Source organism: Linepithema humile, chromosome 1 (genome assembly GCF_040581485.1).
Source record: "Linepithema humile isolate Giens D197 chromosome 1, Lhum_UNIL_v1.0, whole genome shotgun sequence".
In the NCBI taxonomy this organism is placed as follows: domain Eukaryota; kingdom Metazoa; phylum Arthropoda; class Insecta; order Hymenoptera; family Formicidae; genus Linepithema; species Linepithema humile.
In genome coordinates, this window is record NC_090128.1 from 19,129,031 (window position 1) to 19,146,062 (window position 17,032).

At 46.1% G+C, this 17,032-nt stretch overlaps 1 long non-coding RNA gene across 2 annotated transcripts in view; it reads left to right on the forward strand.

Moving 5' to 3' along the window:
• Positions 1 to 17,032, forward strand: part of LOC136997100 (uncharacterized) — a 53,277-nt gene that overhangs the window by 29,372 nt on the left and 6,873 nt on the right. The window lies entirely within an intron of this gene.

Consider the following 17,032-nt stretch of genomic DNA (forward strand, 5'->3'; position numbering starts at 1 on the left):
AAATCTCGAAACCAAAGCTTCTCTCAATTTTCGCAAAAATCGCGGAGCGATTCTTGCAGAACTGAACCGTGAAAAATAAACTTAATCGTGGATCTCTCGAGGAGAGAAAGAGAGAGAGAGAGAGAGATACGATTCAGGTCTTACATGCTGCACTGCCCGAAGACATCGAGGGGGTTGACGTTAAAGCAGCGACTTCCGGTTGTTTCGTGAAACGCGAATGAGCTGAATGAAATTGACGGGTGTTGAAATTGTTTGGTCAGTCGTCAGTGTCGTCGCGGCGGATCATCTCGAGTGACGCGTGTGAAATGACGGAAGGAAAAATTCGGCACGGCAAGGTAATGCAATACACACCGTTCCAGCGGCAAGGTGCAATGGTGATTGGTGGATGCACCGCTGGTCCACGTCTCTTTTATACCTCGAGCGGCTCGGCGCGACTCGGTTCGGCGCGACCCCCGACAAAGCGGTACCGCCCCCTGGGCACGTGACGATGCTGGATCTGCCACCAGGGATACTATGCGCTCCTTGCAGCGCACCCCGTCGCAACTACCGCTAGACTACCCCACTACGGAAACCCGCACCCTTCCCGTCCTTCCTCACACAGCCGATGCGCTAATTGATATCGTTACGCGACTACGTCCAACTATACGTGTACTTTCGTAGACAACCACGTAGACTTTCCGCCTATTGCGCACACAATGCGAATGATAGTGCGCTTGGCACGACACAGAGAACAATTGTCCTGCAACCATAGCGCTGCCTCTCCAGTCACTAGTTTTTTTATTACTTTACACAGGAGTTCTAATGTTCCGTCTGTTACTTTGAAGCCCGATTCCAAGCTATTGATTTTCGCTTGTTAATAACTCGTAAATTATTAATAGCCTGGCATAGATTTGTTAACCCGGGAAATTGAGCGCGCCCCCCCCCCCCCCCTCTTCCGACTCACGTGAGAATTGTTTATGAACCTCAGAAATCACGGCGGTAAACTTTTTAATTTTATTCTGTTTACTTAATGTACTTTTCTTTCCTCGAAAAAATTGATAGAAAAATCCACATTTATAATATTCTTTAACAATAGAAATCCACAATATGCAATATATTGTTAATAGATTTTTCATAGGTTCCGAAACATCTTATACAATTTTTTACGCAAAAAGAGCCATGTGATTATTCTCAAGATAAATCGACAGCAAAAATAGGATGCGTTGACTGTGAAGAATTCGTCGTTAAAATTTGCAATGATATATATAGCCTATAATAAATAGCAATTAACTCCATTCTATATACTCGGGTACGCGTAGCATTTTTTAATAAATAACAAATAGTTGAGATTGCGAGGACGGCGTTTCGAATTGCATACGACGTCTTGCAGCTCGTCGGTCGGTCTGCTAAGCTTCGAGACGAGTGAATCTAGTCTGTATATGGCCCGGCCCAAGCCGTCTGACTACCGTGCGCAGTCAATGGACGTGATTCACTGTTCCTTGACGAAGTCTGAGATGGACAGACGATCGGACAGACAGGATCGTCAGCGAGCACGCGGCGGAAGGAAAAGCGTAATGTGAGAGACGGCGCGATTGATAATAAGAGAAAGAGAGAGAGAGAGAGAGAGAGAGAGAGAGAGAGAGAGAGAGAGAGAGAGAGTGAGTCCGCTGAAAAAGAAAGAACGGGAAATAGGTAGGTGTGAGGTAGAAGGAATGTTAGTGAGAGAAGGGCGACTATAGATAGGGTGAAGAAAGAGAAATAGTGCACGAGAGAAGCGTGGAGATTTTCCTTCCTTCGTACTCGCGATCCCGCCTTTGATCGTCTTCCGCGGAGCGGCAAAAAGCGATCGAACGGTCGATCGATCTCGGGAAGCGTTGCACGGAGAATCCACTCGGGGTTGTCCGACTGCTGTGCAGCAGTCTAGACCTTCTTCAATGGACGGTCTGCCGTACTGAATCGCCGTTCGTTTATCAACGGCTGTCTTTGCGCGTGTTGTTGCGAGAATGGAGAAATTCGATTTACGCGGAGCGACGCTCGGGCTCTATTCGTTCAATCATCAGTTGGTGCGCGAAGACGGGTATTTCATTATTAAAATCGCTCCAGTATTACAAACTTGCAGTCTTCCTTTTTTCTTCTTCGATAAATCTACGAGAAAATCATATGGCGCTAGAAGATAGCGATTTTTTTAATTAAAAATTTAATTGTTTTGTCAAGGGAAAGATGTTCCAATTATTTTATTAACTAATAATAAACGTAATAATGTGTGCTAGAAATTTACGTACAATACATCGGACAATTTTTTTAGATACAGTTATGTAAACGCGCGTCGCATATATTCTTCTTGTCAATTAGAATCTTTGCTACCATCAAACATATTACGTCGTGTCGTGTTTGTCAGATTATTTTTATATGTTTCTGACGATCGCGTTTCTTGCGATTTTCTGGTGACAGTGGAGAGTCTCGTCGAGAGACGAAGCGGCGTTACGCGATGCTTCATTCATACTCGGCGGGAAGTCACGAGTCATCGGAGACGGGTCGACTCGCGCTCGCGCGCGACGGATATAGCAGAATCAGTCTGTCAGTCTGTACGAAAGCGCAAAAACTCGACGGAACAAGTCAGAATGGAATAGAATGAATGTATGGCGCACGAATGCGCGGATGTCGTCGATTTGGTCGATTTAAGGTACGGTTGAGAGAAAGAGAGAGAGAGAAGAATAGAAAAGATCTTAGCACGGACCGAGAAATTGAAATTATTCGAGTTGAATGCATCACACGGTTTGCTTTCTAACGACTGAAAATTTGCAAAAATTTGATATAAAAGAAATAAGACAAATGTATTACGAATTACGCTTCGTCGATGCTGAAAATTCTTGCGTGCAATCAATATCTAATTTTTGCCGGATAATTCCTTCGCCATGATTAGAAATTTTGTCTCTCGCAGGGATGTCGCACGTTCGTAAAAGTTTCACTCAGTTTCATAAGAGCTTGGGTAAAGTTTTGACGCAGTTTCGATCTACGCAACAGGTCAGTTCGATCTATGCAACAGGGAGCTAATGCGATTCGTGGTGGAAGCGCGATATATATATATATATATATATATATATATATATTTTTTTTTTCTACATTTAAATTAAATACCAGGAAACGTGCACACACACACTGACGGCGAATGTCGCGAACAAATGTATACAATCCTTCACCGAAAACGTTATTGGCTTCTATATGAAACGTGATCGATCGTCATGCGTCCAGGCGCATTCGATTGTCGCTGATAGATAAGCTACTACGGACGTCTCGCGCGTACGTGTACGTGTTGGTTACTCTCTGTATGCTGAATTGGCGGCGCATAATCGGCGAAACTGCGTCAGGGCTCATCAGTAACCCGAGGCGAACATTATGCTACCGTACTGCCAATAGTGTTGCGTAATTACGTGCTCCCCGGAGGGTTTGCGGCGGTTGCATGGAATCGTGACGGTGCTACGGAACGTCCTGTCCACTTAAGCGTGGACAGGATGCATCTAAGACCGTATACGTTTGAGAGTAACCGCTGCACGGTCCGGAAATTCAGCTTTACGAATGCGCCCGTAGAACCTTCATTGCGCACAGTGGATGATACTTACATTTCACGATTATGCACGGGTCATTTGAAAAGTTCTCGGAATGAAATGGGAAAAGAGATGGTTTCTATCTTTTTAAAATTATTTTTCCTTCTCAATATAATCTCTTAACGCATCAATACGTCGCTTGTTGCGGCACTCGTCTCGCGAAAAGCGTCTTTATGCACAATTAAAGATGCGAAATGCACGTTTATCCAAAATAATTACAGCTTCAAAAATTTTTACCCAGCGTTTCTTTAGAACTATTGATGCCATTTATTCTTTATATATATTTCGAGAATTTTTCAAATAATCTACACATTTGCGTGAGCGGAATTACTTTTTCGTAATAATGAATCTAATTTTTCAAATTAATGAATACGAATTTAAATGATAAATTGCCCGGCATAGAAGATTAAAACGCAGCTCCCTTTTTACTACGTTTATTCAGAGAAGTTTTATGTACCAAACATGCGCGAGGATACGCGCCTTCTTACGAATATTGCATTCTGTATACGTGTTAGCAGCCAGCTGGCCGATGCCAGTCAACTTAGCTCGGGAATTTAATTTCGCGATTCTTATGCTCTCACTTTATGCCGGTATGCGCGAGCGCGCGCTCAAAGAAACAATGTCTCATGGCTTCTGTTCCCATTCTCAAAGCTATATCCGCGTCAGCCTCCTCTCGCTTGCACGGCCGCATCAGTAATGTTTAAAGATTTACGCTGCACACGTGCGCGCCAGCGCAGCGCTTCGCCGGTGTTTCTCGTGCATCTCGCGTAACGAGACAACAGAACTTTTTATTATATAAGACACGAAAGCTACGCGTTTGTCCTTTTAAGATCATTAAACTATCCGACGAAGTAATGCCATTAGGAATATAGTATTATTTATACGATGTCACAACTAACCGTCGTGGCGAGACTTGAATATTCTGGTAGAATATTTCACTCGAATATAATGAGAGCGGATTCGCACACAAATATACACGTGCGTGCACACACACACGCGCACACGCACAAACACACACACTGTAGCGCGATAGACGTAGGCATACCGTAAGATACGAATCGCAAAGTGCATGCTTGTAGAAGCAAATTGCTTGTTTTGCAGATACGTAATGCAGATTGTAGGCATCGTGAAAGAAGAGAGAACGGCCGTTTCATTTTGATGGCACGTTGACAGATAACGAGAAACTCGCTTATTCAGTCCGCGGTAGCTGTAAGATATCTCAACGGTTCGCAACTCCCCCGTTTAGCAGATACAGCTTTCTCATATTCTTGATTACTGATACACGCGAAATACATCTTAGTCTATAATCTATACGCGTAAATAACAATTAAAATCGAGCTAAGTTGCTATTCGACGCCGATAAACGACATGACGACATCCTCGTTGTGGAAAAGGCAAAAAAAAAAAAAAAATGCGCGTCGCGCAAATAAGAATGCGCCACAATCTCTGCATCTGACTGACATCCGGGAATGAAATTGCAACGCGCGGAGTCCGCATTATCAATGTTAGAAACGGAGCGGATGCGTAGCATTAGTTTTGAATTAATGTTGAGTCCGATACATGCAAAACTTGAAAGGTTCGCTGTCACATGCATAATGCATACCGCAACGCGCATACAGAGAGGCAGGCAGGCAAAGTAATGGCAATAACAGCTTACCTCTTCCAACATGCTACGACGTCCTTTTTGTTACTCTTATTCCCTCTCTCTCTCTCTCTCTCTCTCTCTCTCTCTCTCTCTCTCTCTCTCTCCGCCCGTTTCTTCCTCCCGCGTTGCTATTTATTACAACACGAATCATTCGCTCCTCTCTCGCGTTGAAGCTCCTCTCTCGTTCGCAGATGCAGGTACACAGATTCGGCGGGACCCGTTTATTATGCGTTCTCTATATTCGCACCAAATCGCGTGCAGACGCACGGAGAAGAAAGACTCCTCGTGCGATTCCGGCGTGTGATCTCGTTCGGCCGCAAGAATCAAAACACGGTGTTGCAGAAGAAAGAAGGCCCAGCCGGGCGAATGCAGAATTTTAATTCACGTTGCGATGGCCGTATATTTATCGTATCTATAGAATTCTACGATCTATAGAAATAAATTTTGTACTTGTGTGTCTGGGGCGATGCACGCTCCCGAAAAATCTAGGCCGATAGATCGCGATCGTACGAGACAATCGAAACCGCAAAAAAAACACGGGACCGTGTTGCTGCCGTTGAGACGAAAACCACAAACAACCTATCATAACTTTGTAAAAGCATGTCGATGAAAGTGTATCAAGTAGTTTGTCTTCGGCCGCGTATTCGAGAAAAGCCTGTAAATTTCCAGGCAAGACTGCAACATCCTGTCCGTCCTTTTTCTCTTCTCATGGCGAGTCCTTTTCACGGGAAGTAGTAAAGGCAACCGTGTAAAAGGCAGCCATCTCCGCTGACTGCGGTCAGCGAGCAGGGCGAGACTGAATATATCGTCGTTTTGCCACGTCTGCCGGCAGTCTAGACTCGCCGAGTCCTCGAGTCCGGCCGCGCGACGTCACCGAATGGACAGACTTTTAGGGCGGCGATAAACGTCGCCGCGCGAAGCAACGTCGTGTTTTGCAACCGGTAGGCAGGTAGACGGATTTCGAAGCGGGATCGCTTCTCTCTGCGCTCCGACCCTTCGCCACAGGTCTTTCTGCTGTATATTCTGTCCGCGCGAGACCCGCACACACCTTAAAGCTCCTCTCGCGCTCGGCTCGCTAGGACGAGAAATGCTCGCGCCACAGTCGCGTGATGTTGTAATCAGCCTTATCTAGACGGCATTATTTTATATTGAAAAAAATTGAAAAAAAACGCCCTTCCACGAGCGACTTGTTTTCGCTCGCGAAACACGCACTTCCTCAAGCAACTTTATCGTCGATAATTTGCTCCTGACGCGGACAGCGGATAAAAGAGTGAGAAGTGCGAGAGGAGGAGGAAACATTAAGGAAAGGATGTTAAGGTATCTCGCAACGACGGTGCATGCAGCCTTCCAGCTGCATCCGCGACACACCTGCCTCCTTCATTCTGCGCTGCGCTTCAGACGGACTTTCCAAGAAACCCAACCACGCAGCGTTTCTCGCGCCGTTTTTCATCAATTGTTCTTGCTGGCACATTCATGCGTCCTCCACACTCCGCGGTCCCTCCGACTCTTACTATTCGCCACCGCGACAACCGCGGCTTTATTTTTCCAGTTCCCTCTTTCCTCTTATTCGCTTATTTTCCTTTTAATAGAGCAATCTTGGTCTTTTAGCCTGAAGAGCTGCGTGTTTTCTATTCCACGTGTGGTGGATTTCTTCTTCTCCCGTTTCCTCCGCGCGCGCGCGCGCGCGCTCACAGCATTTTCCTTATTTATCTTCATTTCATTCGTGTATTATGTCCGTGGAGCGCGGATCAGACGCTGTTTCACTTTGAGCGCGCGTAGATGCGCATAATTCTGGTCAGACATTACTCGCCATTGACAATGGCGCCGGCATAAGCTTGTGGGCTCTTCGTCGAGGAGGGCGAGAGAGACGAACGGAGAAACGGGCCCTCTCGGCTCGGAGATCCTGAATGGTAATGATTATAGCAAATTGCTCTTGCTTGGCTTGGGGGTGCCTAATAGCCACTCAGTGGGGCTGTTGAAACCGCGCGCCCCTTCGTTCAACCTTTGATCCCCCCTGCCCGAGTCAACCCTTCAGAACTTCATTGTTTCTACCCTGCTCCACGGCGCGGATGGACCCCTGAAGTTCATTCCCCGTGGACGTTCTCGATATGTCTTACCGACGCGCGCATTTCTCCACTAATGATGCATCCAGCGCGAGTCTTAGCTTACCTTTTGTACATTTGTGACTCCGCGCGCGCTTCGACGATGATGCACGCCGTCTTCCCTCTTCGCGATTATTGTCAAGCGTTCGGAGGAGAACTTGACGAGAATTTCTATCTTAGCGCGGTTGATTTTCTTAGCCTTCAGCCAGCACTCGAACCCGCGATCGTCGGGGGCGGAAGGAAAAGGGGGGAGGGGGAGGGGGGGCTCTAGGCGCTCGCAGTCCTCGCTGTCCCGAGAAGGATACGGCCACGTGAACGAAAGCACACACGAACGTGAACGCGGTTGTCGCGCCGTAACAGTACCGAGGAAACAAGAGAGAAAGAGAGAGAAAGAAAGAGACAAGTTAGATTATGGAGAGAGGCATGATCGTGTTTCAGCAGACATTGAGATATTAAACGTCGAGATGCCGTCGGCGGAGAGAGCCGTCAAGGAATCGGTAACGTTACACTTACGCGTACCGCTTGTACACGTGCCTGCTCGCGTGAATGCATGCGTGCATGCGTGCGTGCGTGCGTGCGTGCGTGCGTGCGTGCGTGCGTGCGTGCGTGCGTGCGTGCGTGCGTGCGTGCGTGCGTGCGTGCGTCGTGCGTGCGTGCGTGCGTGCATACGTACGTGCGTGCGTGCGTGCATGCGCGCGCTCTCGGCTACCTCGCTGGATGCGTACAGATCATTCCAGCACGGTGCGCAAGTTAGCAGAAAGTATTCAAGGGACGGCGGCCGGTGGCCCGAATGACTGACATACGCCGTGGAAGCCTCGTGTGCAGCGAGGATGGCCCTTTCGCGTCGATGCGGTGGATGGAATACGACGGGCGGAAGAAGAACGAAGAAAAGAGGCGAAGTAATGAAGTTAGCGAGCGGGTAGGGATAGCGGAGCAAACGGCAAATGGAAGCGCGGGACTAGGAAGAACGCAACGTGCCGATGCAATGGCTGAAGGAGAAAAGAATGTGGAGATGCGGGAATAAAAGACAAGGCTGGCGCGGCGTGTTGCCTTCCGCTGAAAAGGGAAGGAAGGCGGACGGTAGGAGAGAGGGACGGGGAGGGAAAAGAGCGCGCGGAGGAGAGAACTCGCCTGCAGGGACCACGGTCGTTGCTGCCCACGCCATGGCCCATCTATCCACGTCCACTGTGACCACCTGCGCAATCTGACAGCCCGGCTCTAACGATGCGCGCACTCTTTCCACGGTATTCTGCAGGGGACAGACGTGTCCACGGGATGTTCTCGCTCACCGACGTAGGCAAGATAGTTCCTCCGTAACGTTGCCGTAACGGAGGAAATCGATGATTCTATACACCGGAAGACGTCGAATGTCTACAATCTTTCGTACCGTTCCGTCGTGCCCCGCACAATGTTGTAAAGCGAGACGAGACTCCGGATACTTCTCCGACATCGGAGAGCGGTTGCATTGTCGATGTAGCGGAATCTTTCCGCTGAAGTACGTTGAGCGACAATGCGAGGTGAAACGTTGATCGATAATAGGAATTGGAAAAAGATATTTCCGCGAAGGGACACTTTTTTTATTAGCGTACTCAAAATATTGACCGGAATTTACACTTAAATTCGATCACGTCGATATTTTACGAGTGATTATTGTTCTTTAGCAACGATATAGATATCGCGATCGCTTTAGGACGCACTTATCTATTAATTTATGGACGTCGAGTCTTTTTGCTTCATAACGTTATATTACGATCCGATAAATATAATTTTTCGATTAGTTTCTCTTTGTTCATGCAGCGGTGCGCGTTAAACGCGCTCTCGCAAAGTTGCACTTAGTATCGCGCGAGCGCCTTCGGCCATCTCCGATCTCGTTGCTGCGCAGCCTTACGTAAATATCGACGCCCTGCGGTTATTGCGCCGAGATCGGATTTCTCCGCTGCAACCCGTACTCATTATAATGTAAACTCGCATTCTTACATGGCAGACACTTTGCAGACTGCTAGCTATTCGGAATTTCTCAGTTGAGTGGCGCACAGTCGGATCTCATATTCCGCGGCGAAAGAGAATATTCGTTGAAAATGAACGATTTAATCGATCGAGGCTCACCGCGAGTCTTCGCTTTATAAATAAAATTCGATTATACGCGAGAGTCAACCGACTGACCGTAAGCGAGCGGAAAGCGAAATGTCTTTTACGGAATTACGGCCGTGCATGGTGCACGCAGAAGAAACTTGTATGGAGGATGCGTTCTCCAAGTTCCACGCGCAGGGCGGTTAAAAAACTGAAAAGCACTCGCTAAGGCCCGCGGGACACAATGGATCTCTCCTTTCTTCCTCTCTTACTCTCTCTTCTTCTCTCGACCAGCGGTCGAAGGTTTTCAGCACCCTAGTGGTCAATTTCCCACTCAGACGGAATCATTAGTCTACGGCTATGGCACAGGGTGCTCTCGCACTCCCTGACGAGAGAAGTACACTCGATGAGCGGAGCCAAGCGTACTAAAAACCAAACTCGCAATCAACAACCGCGGACGCCGCGTTATACTTTGAACATAATTTTCCACCGTTGTGTAAGGGCTAATTAGTTATATCGCGACAGTGTATTGAGGAATTTTTTTCTGGCAAAAGAGATCGATGAGAAAAATTATTCACCATTGTCAATCACGTGTAGTAAATAGATGAATCTATCGCTATAACGTGTCGCAATTTTTTTTTATAAATACTCGTTTGTTGTAGAATAAAATACATTGAAAATATAGATTAAAAGAATTGTTCAAAGTTAAAATTATTCGGGTTACCGTTTTGCTCCGTTGAAAAAAAAAAATCATTTATTTCGCGAACTTTGACGATCGTCGATCGTACCGGAGACGATTCAGGCACGGAAGCGTAATTTTCGCCCGACGCTTTCGGAAGGGGTACGTAACGCGGACAAGTGCAGTCTGCGTCTGATGCGAGCGTGCGAAGAATACAGGCGGATATCCCTCCGGTCGTCGCGAGGATCGCGTGGCGACAGCCAAGAAAAAGTGTTCTGACCAAGAAAGAGACGGGAAGTGATAAAGAGAGAAAAGAAGCAGCGATAAAGAATGACGATGACGGGGCGAGAAAGGGACGCGGTTGTACCGAGAGCCAACCACGTCCGCCGGGTAATTACGATTACTATCTATGAGTAGCCAGTGGACTGTCCAAGTAGCGTGAGAAGAACAACCGTTGAGGTTCTCCATGCGAACTGGTTTCACGCCTCGTTCCGTTCGCAAGTAGTCGATCCTAGACGGATACCCTCGCGGATATCCACGAGAGGAAGTAGGCGTACTGCCCGTACATGCCCGCTCTTTCTTTTATTTATGCCTCGTCTTCTCGCGAAACTAATATATCTTTTTACCCGCCGTCCTCGAGCTCTCTAACTCCGAGTCGAGCTGCACCCGCGAGTGAGTTATCCTCCCCGCGCTAATTCATACCGATCTATCTGCCCCGGCGTTGGTTATTTATTTATCTGTTTATCTGTCTATTCATCTAAACCGTTCGCACGTAGCACTTCGCATATCGCAAGCGAATGTTGCTTTATATCGCTCGAGCATTGTCCGAACGCGACGCACCGCAATCGCGTGGAGATTTGAGACCAAAAGAAATGCGAAATATTATTTTCCGTCATATAAAAAAAAATAGAAACACGTACGCACAACACATGTGATGTCGCGTAGCTTGAAAAAAAAAGAAGACAAGAGCAGCGTAGAAAACGTTTGAAGCAGTCGGAGTTTCGACGCGTTGTCGGACATTAATAGATTAATTTCTGCAAAAGCGGCGGTACAGTGAGTACCGCGTCTAGTACTCGGACGGGGTTAATTCGATCTAATCAGCGTCGGGACGATGGTCTACGATATCGCAGGATATCCGACTGGTGCGTGCGAGAGCGAGAGCGCAGTAGCCGTATCACGTAACTCGCTTTCGCAGCGCGCCGGTGTGTACACGGCGTTACATCCCGACGATGACGCGTGCGCGCTGGTCACGTGTAAGTATGTACAGCGCGTATGATCGTGCGTACGCGGGATTACACATACGCACATACGCAGCGATGTGCCGCATTCATGTAGCCCCGTCTAGACGGCCGTCAGACGTATTATTGGGTTCGCGTAACTCTGCGCTACATAGCTATCGCATTACCTATACGCGTTACGCGTACGTAAGCGTGCGTGTGTGTGCGTTTTGTGTGTTTGTGGGTGTGTTGTGTGTGCGTGTGTGTGTGTGTACCAGCGCTGGCGCGACGGCCACGGTGCATCATATGCACGCACACACGCGTGATCGAATCGCGCCGAGGTTTAGCTTCAGCTGACGTAACCACCGCTAATTACCGGTCGCACTCCGTAGATCGGTTCGATGCGTCGCGCCCGAACGCTCGCTGTACGCACATGTAAGTTTGCCTAGCCGCGTATCCACTGGTATCCCACGTGTGCGACGCTTGGCAAATCGCCGAGTTTCCGATCCCTTTTCCGGCATCGGGAGTAGGAATTGAGGCTACGAATTGTCGGATTCCGGAATTCGAGACGCGATGTCGCGCTCACGAATAATCACGCTTGTTTAATTCTTTTTCTTCACTTTTCCCCCGTTCTCGCGCCTCTTGCGACATTAATTGTTAAACCGACCAATTCCGGTATATTCAGCCGCGGGAATATTTTTCCAGTCGGATACCCCGCGATCGAAAGCGGCGCGCGGACATTTACGGACGACGATATTCGCACGGAGCATTGTGTAACCCGTAATTATATCCGCTCCTTCAATTTGCAAACTTATATATACATAATTCAAATCAGCGCTCAGCCGCTGGCTAATGCAATAATAATGACTTGGTGGAAATTACTGCCGCGGACTACCGTATACATATATGATCTTTGTGAATTATGTGATATACGCAAACGCTCTAGGAGATTTTCTTTTCGAATACGATAAATCGAATCGCTTTGCGCGTCTCGAAGGGTACAAATGTGAATGATAAAGCTGGCTCATTCCGATGGCAGAACTAATCAACGTAGCATCTTTATATATCGCGAGATAAATCATAAAACGGTGAAATGTATCGCTTCGCAGGAAAAAACGAATCTTTATGAAGAAAAATCACGACTGTGACGATTGATACAGTCGGGAGAAAAATAGCCAATATGAATGATAATTAAAATTGAAAATTATCTGAATAAATGAGTTCCTCTAAATACATAACATTAATGCTGTAAAATATGATTTGGAGATAACAAGCTTATTATGCGATTTTGACGTTTGATTCCGAAAAATTGTGCGCAGTAAAATTGATCGAATGTGACTACGATGCACAGTTTTTCGAGTTAATACTTTCTTGGCGGTTGCTCGTCTTGTTCTACGGTCTCATCTTCGTGCCACCTCCGGCCACCTACACGATATTCTTGTCTCCAACAAGTCAGAAGCGCCTGAACCGGAGGACGTGTCTCGCCTTCCTGGAACTCGTCTCATTTAGCGGCGCGAAACTATTTATAGGACTTGTGCTGGTGATCCGCTGAATGAACGGGTTATCTATTCGTTACGAACATTTCCACATGCAATAATCGTACTTTTCTCTTAGCTAAGCCTTATCTATTGGCCGTTACGAGCGCCTCGCGTTTAGAATCTATGCAAACGCTCGAGGGTTCAATAAGAAACTTAATGATCGAGAAAATTGAAATTGACAAATATTCAATTCATTATCGACTAAATAATTGTTATTTAAATATATTTTTTAATATTTTGTTGTATATTCATTTTCGTAGATTATTTAGTGCCGTACTCGTACAAATGCGAGATATTACGTAAATCTACATATTTATTATATGTATATAATTACGTACGAATTCTTGAGTTATGTGTCGTAGTGTAATATTAACGTTTACAGTATCGATATGTGGATGCTATGATATGCACATATGTTTTGTCTCTCGACAGACAACCAAGACACAACTAACTGATATTTGATTTGAATCGCTCGGGATACTAATACGATATCGATCGAGCTCTCGCATGTCTGATGCCATAGCTGTGAACTGTCTGCGGGTGAAAAAGCGGCACAAGCGATATAACAACCCAGGCTCGATTGTTGTTGAGCAGCTCGCCGTCGGAATCAAAGTATGTACGAGAGGTTTGTTGAGAAACACTGCTTTTCGGCCTGGACGAGATCCGGACCAACGCACGGCGCGGCCGTGAGGTCAATATGGTGGTGCGAGCATAGACCAATCTGCAAAACAGGAAGATCCACTTGTCATAGATTAGGCAGCCCTTTCGTAGGCATGTGATCCTATAGGCGTAGTTCACGCACCGTGCGACAAATTGACCAGTCGTACAATCTACTTACTAATATTGTTGTGACGTGTCTTTAGTAATAGCAGACACATGCCCTTCTCGCGAGGTGATTGAACCCGGGATAAATAGAACTGGCGCGCATGTTGTCGATACGCCGAATAGAAAATACACGTGCGTAGCGCGCACAGTGTTATTTCGTACCAGCGAAAAGTCGCCCGGTGCGCTGTGCAGCCGCCGCCGTCGCCGCCGCCGCCGTCGCGGCCACCGAGATCAAGATCGACGAACACTTGTTTTTCTATCGTTAATTAACACGGGCGCAGCTTACGCACGTTCCCCGCTAATAGGGACATACATAAATGCGCGGTACGCTGCAAAAGCGTATCCTGCACTGTCTACCGGCTGCTACTTCATGCGTGCGTCCGCATTCCTAGCCCCTTCAATTACAAACCGCGTAAACGTACGCACACGTGTGTCCGCGCGTACGCTTGTCTATTAGAATGCCGGTGGACAAACGCTAACAACGGCCACGGATTATTACCCAGCCAGAACTGGACCTTTTGTTGTTTCTGCCGGTGTTACACTCGACATCCGGCTCGGCGACCGGTGCCGAACGTCGTATCATTTTCACTGGAATTCTTTTCGAACCTTTTATCAATATTGATCTCGAATGGAGAACGCTCGTATCCGATGTGTATTTGAAGCGCGACGATTCCGTTGCGCATACGAGTTTCGTTTTTCTCGTAGCACTTTACGTTCACCGTTAAATCATGAATCGAATTGCAATACTTATCGATTTCCTTTATTTTTGTTTCAATTTACAATCGCTATCCATTTTACGCTACACTGCGCTTTTGTTCTATTTTCGACGGCAGATTCGTGTTCCATGTCGATTCCGAAACGTGTCTCGAGCGTATTAGCCTAAAGAATCATTGCCGCAACGCAGAGATATAATGATTTGAGGGAGTATTTCTGCGGGAGAACCTGTTTGATTAACATAATTGATAGTTGATAAATATTAAAAAAGCCGACCGTTGGATTTTAAACGCGGCAGCATAATATTAGTACCCGCGATGCATGGTAGCCGCGTTATAGCACTTACGGATCGTAGAAATATGCCTTATTATTGGTCATTATCTGTGTGAAATTATATATCTGATCGGCAGTTTCCGCTTTCGACTGTATGCATGCAATAAAGTCATTTCATCATTAGAATATTTCGCGATAATCAAAAGTCATTATTAAGTCCATTCATCGCAATCTCTAATTGGAATGCACAATGTACAATCACGATTTTACCGTCTAGCTTGCGATCTACGCGACGTTGACGAGAAAAAATTTCAAACGTACATTATCAAGGCGTAACATATTATAATTACGACCAATGATTTACGCGCGTATTGAGAGTTAAGCGTATAGATTTAATATTATCATATCGATGAGAAACCACCTGCACATGGAAATTATATAGAATTGCAACATTTGCGGCTGCGTTATGTTGCTTTAAAGCGCAGGTGGCATGAAAGTGTGATCACCAGATACGTTTAATGGCAATGAACAATGCTCGCGAATTCGATCTGCTGTCTCGCGATATACATGCTAGATATCGTCTCGAATTACTCGACGAACTCGCGGTCGCAATTTGTCACTTCGTATCTGTCTCGTCACACGTATCGGAGTATAATAAGTATTCCGTGATTATCTCGCGTCAAAATACTAATTGTTAACGTTTTCCTGTCGCGAACGGTAGTATGAAGTTTGGATAACAAAATTCAATTATTTTTTCTCTTTTATTTCGCGACACAACATTATTATCAATGGCAATAACATAAAATTAACACAAAGATTTTGGATATATTATTTGTATTACGTACGCAGATTGTCGAATCTGATTGTGCGATTGAATAAAATCTTGTGACACATATAACGCACGCGATAAATCGTTATCGCTGCGTCGAGATCAAGGAAATGACTTTACACAAGTCTCTTTTCAGTAGCTTTTCTATTGATAATATAACTAACGATATAAGCCAGACACAAGAGAACATGTAATACGCGGAAAACGGATTCGGTGGACGATTTTGCCGGATGGGTGGATCGTTTCGGAAAAATAGGGAAAAAACGAGAGCGGCCAGACCAAGTTGGTTCTCTATCTTTTTCTCTTTCAGCCAGTTAGAGGGATGCATCAAGGCCAGATGAGGCCTGTCCACTAGTAAAAGGGGACCGAAAAATGGCTGACAGACAACAAACGAGAGCCATTTGTTAACACCGATTTGCCCTGGCGTTACCGCGTCGCGTCTAGACAGCTAGGTCTGCCCGGGTCCGCCGCGCCGATCCTCTTCTATTATTCCCGTACGATACATTTCCGTAAATGCCTCACTGCGATATTTACGAAGAGTCGCGTATACGCGAGAATTATTTAAGAAACATTCGCGCGCCGTTTTGTTTATATTATCCATCGTTTGAAGAAAATTTGCATGCGAAAGGTGAATTTAAAAATTTTGAACACGGAGATCTTAGAAAAATCACTCGAAATATCATGACAACATTATTCTTGGATTTCGCAAATGGAATACTAAACTGTTTTTCTGAATTTAACGCTGACGAGCGAGCACTCGAAATAGTTGTCCACAGTTTTTGCTTGGAATTAGCAGATTCGAGTTGTGCTCACGACATAAAACGCGTAGTGCCTGTACCGCGACCTGCGTTCATCGTCTTGCCGTGAGTTCGTTCCCGCATATGCCCGGAAATGCATAATTGAAAGGCGAGGAGAGCCTCATAAATAACCGCGCTAATTATTTCTAGCCTCGCCAATTTCCTGCCTTCTTATTTATCCGCGCGCCTTCTTTCCCTTTGGTCTTTCGCTTCCTTTCCTTCTTCACCGACTGCTCTTCTTTCTCATCCATTTGTGCATACCTATAGTTAAACTTCTAAGTCTCTTATTGTGTCAAAAGTTTGAACGCGCATCAAAGTTTATGTTAGCGCGCACCATTGTCGTGGACCCAACTTACATTACTATCAGAGGAGAAAATCATCGATGCGATTAATGCTGTGAATTTTTCCACTGAGATTTCGTTAAAGAGAGTGAAATCATTTCGAACGCGGAATACCGTATATAAATGCACTGCAAAACCGTATATAAATTGTAATGAAAAGTGAAGATACGAGTAATATAAATTACAAGAAGCAAATTAGTACGTAAAATATCGTTTTTATTGCTAAAAGGGCAACGAGTTTGCCTCGAGACGGCCTTCACCGAGATTTTGTCGCGTCCACGAGGTCACTTATGTAACGTAAATTAAGCTGAAACACAATTCCGCGAAATCAGCAATTTCTACCTCGGTAAAAAATCGCGCTGGTTTCTCCGAGCAACGGTCGAATTCGTGACTTAGTTTGAGACTCGCTCCGCGAGAT